Genomic DNA, 6811 nt, shown 5'->3' with positions numbered 1-6811 from the left:
CACATGGCTACCCCGCATCTAATTATCACATTTTCGTTGCTAAAGTGAAACTAAGAAACAGAAAACTGTGTAAGCCAAGGAACAACTGTATTTTATGAAAACATTGCAAAAGGAATTAAACTGAAACCGATATCAACAGGACACATACAACCCATGCTAGTATGGAGAAAATGATGATTACTTATTTATTATTATTATTATAACAACAACAACAACCACAATGATAATAACACCCTACACTCTGTCTTCTACAACCCTAACCCTAACCCTAACCACTAATCTTATGACATGACAAGGATCTCCCCCACAGACTTACCCTTCAACAAAAGGGTATGTATCCCACCTCAAATCGACAGTGAAACAGAAGCAAAGATCTCCTTAGCTAGAAATAGACTCCGACATATCTTAGACTAATACAACAAATCCACTAAAAAACATAGTGAGGAGGGGACCCACCAAATCAGCTCCTCTGTTGACAAAGGCCTACATAAACTGAGACAGCGAATTAGGAACAGGGAATTAGTGTGCCTCCCTACGGACAAGTCTGGCAGACTGTCAATAGACAGCCGTCAGAACTATGTCCAAACCATGCAACAACACATCAGTAACATGAGAGAAGTTACACAAGAACATGAAAAAGTGGAAAAAAATCCTCAACGCACACATTGGAATGTGGTGCAACATACTCCAACCTACAAAAAGGACAGCACACAATTTCCAAGCTACCAACAACGACATTCCTACACTATACGGGTTACGCAAAGACCACAAACCCTACATAAACCCTGTCATGGGACCTCCAACCAGACCAGTTTGTGGAGCAAATATCTCCAGCAACTGTACACTGTCCTACTTCCTCTCACAAGTATTACGACCTCTCATAGAGATGTCTCCAGATGTCTGTGTGAGCATGGAAGACCTCCTCAGTAGAATCAGTACTTGCAACTACTCCAACGACCTCACAGGTTGCGTAGTGGGTAGTATGGATGTGATTTCACTCTACCCATCTATAGACATAGATTTTGCTGTGGGGATATGCATTCAGGTGATCTATGAGAGTGAAGTGGAGTTCCACAAGGTCAACACGAGGGAACTGGGCCGCCTCCTCAGACTAAGCTACGACAGTAACTATTTGGATGACCATGACCTCAGTAGATTCTGCCCCACCAGGCCACAGAGGGAAAGACCACCCACCATCACTTCAGCAGTGATAAAAAGCACCACTCAATGCTGGAGTGGCTGGACTGCACCCACCCAAAACCCTGAGAACAACAATCAGGTGAAGGAAATGATGGCTCATGCAATAGGGGCCAGTATAAAAACCACCTTGAAGAACCACATAGTAAAGTTCAACAAAAAACTATACATGCAGGTTCAAGGTGCAGCCATCGGCGTTGGTGTAGCTGGAGATGTGGCTGGCCTCTTCATGACCTGTTGGGACAGAAAACTTAAACATATGTTAGCAGAACGGTCCACAACTCTTCTACTTTACAGCAGATATGTAGATGACATAAATATCATAGTTAGGACCAACTTTTATTTATATGCATTTTGCTCCATTTATTATTATTATTCATATCTTCTCAAAATGTATCACTTTAACTTGGTATCTCTACCTGTAAAACGGCTGTGATATCTTGGTTTCTAGAGTAATTTTGCTACCTCTAGAGTTTTTTTGCAAAAATAAGAAAAGAAAGATGTTGAAGGCGAAGAGATAGGCAGGGCAAGAAGGGTATCAGAGAATGTGTAAAGGTTATAACAGGGTGCTGTGAGAACATGGATATTGTATGATATTAGTGTGAACACAGGATGTCAGCTGATATTGGGAGAGGGCTTCTGGAGGAGGGGGAATCATGAACACAGAGACCCCCCCTGAGTGAGGTTGAGAGAGAGAGACAGAGACAGAAAGAGACAGAGACAGAAAGAGACAGAGAGGAGAGGGAGGGAGATGGATGGAGAGAGATGATGGATGGATGGATGGATAAACAGAGAAAGAGTCAGACAGAGAGAACATCTTTCAGTTTTTGTTTTCTGAATCCTTTAAAAGGCGTTCGTTGTCCCCAGGGCTATAATAGAAAACAGTTGCCCATGCTATACATACATACGTACATACATACATATATATATGTATACATATGTATGAGATGTATGTATGTATATCTCTCTCTCTCTCTCTATATATATATATATATATAAGTATATATATATATATATATATATAAACACATATTATATACAAATATATACAGGGTGTCCCCAAAAAGTAGACTCACATAATGACTCCCCATCACTCCCCATCACTCATTGAATTTTTCGTTTGTCTTCAGATTGAACTGACCCCAATAATGCCTGAAGAAAGAAAGTTTACCATAAAGCGCTACTGGAAGCACAAACAGCTTCATGGAAGTGTCAAGGCAAGATGCAGAGGTGCAGCAGACCATTGCTCACGTCTGAGATGAGTTTGGATCAAATGTGGTATTCAGGATGAGCACAGCCATCAAGCGCAGCCCCTGTAAAAGAACTAGGATGGTTGGGCCTCTAATCAGGCCTTTCGCAATACTCTTCAAGCCAGGAACTTTCAGCACTCACTCGTATATGTGTGTGTGTGTGTGTGTGTCTGTGTGTGTGTGTACATATCTGTTACTATATCTATATTTCTCTCTCTCTCTCTCTCTCTCTCTCTCTCTCTCTCTCTCTCTCTGCCGGTGTTTTAATGGTGGCAGCTGGTGAAGGAGATGTTTCTATGTGGCTTGCTTGTTTGTTGTACCTTGTTTATCATTTTGTCCATGTTCTTTTGCCACGTCATGTACCCAGTTATGTATCTATATGTACATGTAGATGAAGGTATGCACATACATGTACATATATATGCATATACTCATATATTGTTTATATATATACACAAATTTAATATGATCTGGGTAATAACCACATAACATCCATTTAAAAGCCCCTATACTGTTATTGGCTACCCTATGCCATCACACAGCAAGGATGTCTCCTGAGCAGGATAAACATGCGGGACACCATTAGCATGGAGAATTTATCGTTATACAACAGTTATACAACAGGAAGAGAGTAAAATGGGTTTTAATTACAAATTACATTTGTTTCTGTGCCTTTGCAGAAACTTTGAGTTGCTGAGTTTTCATTCTCAAACCATTACACGAAGTTATTCTAGAAATAAACACCATGCATTTATTTGTAAAATTATTTACAAAATAATATATATATATTATTTTGTAAATATATATATATATATATACACACACATACATATATATACACACATAGATATACATATATACATATATATATGTATATATACATATACTTACATACATACATATGCATGTATGTATATTTATATGTATGCATACATGTATGTATGTTTGTTTGTATGTGTGTATATATGTATGTGTGTATATATATGTATGTGTGTGTATGTATCGTCGTAATCCGGTAGGAATTGAAACCATAAACCAATCAAAAAGAATATTTCATTTGCATTTTGGGTTGGGTATTTGAAACTAATTAATCTAATTGACATTAATTAAAGAGTTCTCAGTATATTTCTCCTACTAACCCAATTCCATCAAATGAAAGAGGAAAGAACAACTAAAGTGAAACCCTCTTCTCGGTTTTCAAATTTCTCTTGTTTTTGTTAGAAACAGAGACAACAAACATGTTGGCACAGAATGCTTTATGAGTGCAAAAAAGGAAACTCTGCAGCCAAAGCGACTCGAAACAGACACTCAGTTTATGGGAAAGGATGCTTGAAGGAAAGAACTTGCAGAAGATGGTTTGCAAAATTCAGAAGTGGAGATTTCAGCCTTGAAGATGAAGATCGAACAGGACGTCCAGTTGAGTTTGATGAAAAGATCCTTGAGGCATTACTTGAAGAAAATCCTGCATTCTCATTTAAAGAATTGGCAATAAAGCTTAGTTCAAACCATACAACTGTTCATCGTCATTTTCAACAACTTGGAAAGGTTCCTAAACTTGGAAAATGGGTGCCTCATGAATTGTCCGAAAGCAACCGCAAATCCCAAGTTGACATCTGCTCTTCTCTCCATTCTCGCAAACTCATTTCGCCCTTTTTGGATAGACTTGTGACTGGAGACGACAAACAAAAAGACGCCACAGAACATTCAAAGCACATTTCGATATTAAAAAATAAAAGGTGAGATTATGTGCAATATTCATCCAGAGAGAGAGAGAGTATCTCTTGTGGCTGCACAGTTAATAACATGTGGTTGCCAAAGCCCAATGCTGCAGAAACACACATCATTCATTCTCATCAGCTGTCTATTTTAATCCAGTCCCATTCCTGTTGCACACAACATTATATTTCATGTATTTCATTGCATATTTTTGCCTCTGTGGCCTATTTCAACATAAATCTTGGTCTATTTTAAGAAATGACTATATCTTACAAAACGTCCAGCAAACAATTTTAAATAATTAATCTTGAATTGAAATCTTCATTGTTTACGAGTAGAATCGTTTGTTTATTGTTTTATACAAACAACAAGTCTCTGTTGTCCGCTGAGATTGGATTTCGAGACAAATGGCTGCCTTTCTTCTTGCTATATTCCTCGCAATAACTATCACCATCATCATCATCATCGTCATCATCACCCTCATCATCATCATCACCATCATCATCATCACCCTCATCTTCATCATCATCATCACCCTCATCTTCATCATCATCATCATCATCATCAGGTGCCGTTATATTTTTACTGTTCCCTGGTCCCAAGTTGATGGTTACAAGGACATTAATGCATATAAAACAGACGCAGCCTGGCAGCATGATGTAAGCACAGGCGACAGTTAGTGCATCATGGGTAGCTGAGCTTTGTGGGTGGTGGTCACCAGGACCCGTTTTTGTGGTACAAGCAGAATTTCCGACTGATTGCTGATCCCCATTATCACAAACCAATCTGGGATAAGTGTAGCATGGATTATGATTGAGCGTGTTCTCCCTGTTCAGTAACAAATGAGGCAACAAGATCGCTTTCTATGCTGGGCAGGAGAAACATGTACAGAACTGACTGGCAAGATGCTGCGTGAAGATGGACTGGTCAGGTGAGTGAGGTGGGGGAAGCATGTTGCGTTCCCCATTTTGGGGGAGATATTCCTAACACCTCCTAAGTGACCCGCCAAGTAAAGTTCTAGTCAGTCCCCATCTCCATGAGATCCTTTGTCATCTGTCACGACCATGGTGGACTAACGCCAACGTCTCCCTGCGATCCAGATGTTGTCTTCGATGGCGTCCACGACAGCGATGATCATTTTCTGTGGCTGAACCTGCCGAGTTGGGCAAAGAATAAAAATGGGACAACGACAGTTCCAGTTGATCCGATCAACGAAACAGCCTGATTGTGAAATTAACTTGCAAGTGGCTGAGTACTCCACAGACACGAATCTCAGGGAGATTCAGCATGACACAGAATGTAACATGGCTGGTCCTTTTCCAATTACAGATACAACTCATTTTTTGCCAACTGAATGGACGGCAGCAATGTGAAATAAAGTGACTTGCTCAAGGACACAATGTGCTGCCGGGTATCAAACTCCTGACCTTACAGTTGCAAGCCAAACGCCCTCACCACTAAGCCACGTGCCTTCATAAATAATGGATATATCTTTCCAGTGTGTGTGTGGGGGGGACCTTCCATCTTGTTTTTTTTTTTTGCTTGCAACATCAATGTTACATTAAAGTAAATCACAAGGGTGGTGCACCTTGACCCCCACTAAGCCATGGCTTATATGTCTCATAGTACTAGCTTGTGATTCATTGCATTAAAAACCTGCCTGGAGGTTACAAGTACTTAAGCTGGATTTGAACCTGGAATCTTCCGTGAACGAGGTTAATGCACTACCTTACTACAACAAAGCACCTTCCGATCGCTTTTTTTTTATTATCAAATTAAACAAAACAGATGTAAGTGGATTTATTTTTAAAGATTAGCTGCCCCCCCCCCCCCGCCTCCGCCACGTCAAACCCGGCCACCACCGACACCACCACGAAACACAAACGTCGATGACACCACCGCCACCGACAGCAAAAGCACTGACAAGGCCTACTCCTCCTTCCCCCCTCGACCGCTTCTGTCGCCTTATAACGCAACCCACGCCTACATTGAGTACAGATGTGCTCTCCCCCCCCTCCCCCGGCAAACGAGCACACCTACACACACTTTCACCTATATGCACACATATAGACAGACATAGATATATATACATACACATTCACATACACATACTCACTCGCCCTGTTGCGCGTCCATTCATTCACAAACCGCATCTCATTACGGGAGCAGTTACGCATACACACACACATATACAGAGTGACACACACGAACACACACACAATGTGCAGATACACACATATTTACAAAACGCTTTCTTACTCACACACACATATTTGTAGATTTTTCATACATACACATATACATTTACCCACGCGCACACACGCTCATTCACGACGCGCGCAACGCCCCCCTCCCACCACCGCTCAAAGAGGTAGAGAAGGACGAGAGGGAGGGTGGGAGAGAAGGAACAGCTACTGTTTTGGTAGGAGTGGGTTTGGTAAGTATAGAGAGAGAAGAGGTAAGAGTGATAGAAACAGTATGTTAGGGAAGAGGTAGGTAATAAAAGTAGGTGGGAGAGAGAGGACCCCTCTCTGTCTTATTTGTCTCCTCTTCCTGTCTCTCTTCCTTTTCTCTCCCTCCCTCTCTTTTTCTCTATCACTCCACAATTCATTCACTAAACACAACTAATTAACGCATCCCTCTGATCA

The 6811-nt window shown here is 40.9% G+C and overlaps 1 long non-coding RNA gene across 1 annotated transcript in view; it reads left to right on the top strand.

The window, feature by feature from the left end:
• The first annotated feature begins 6028 nt into the window (after positions 1-6028).
• Positions 6029-6811, top strand: part of LOC149137337 (uncharacterized) — a 25727-nt gene continuing 24944 nt past the window's right edge. Inside the window, exon 1 of the long non-coding RNA XR_016240879.1 lies at positions 6029-6811. This exon is cut by the window's right edge and continues 1519 nt beyond it. This is a non-coding gene — a long non-coding RNA (uncharacterized LOC149137337).

The sequence above is a fragment of the Octopus bimaculoides genome, chromosome 2 (assembly GCF_046866305.1).
Source record: "Octopus bimaculoides isolate indiv1 chromosome 2, ASM4686630v1, whole genome shotgun sequence".
NCBI classification, from domain to species: Eukaryota; Metazoa; Mollusca; class Cephalopoda; order Octopoda; family Octopodidae; genus Octopus; species Octopus bimaculoides.
Note: the sequence above shows the minus strand (reverse complement) of the source record. Positions and strands in the feature narration are given on the sequence as shown.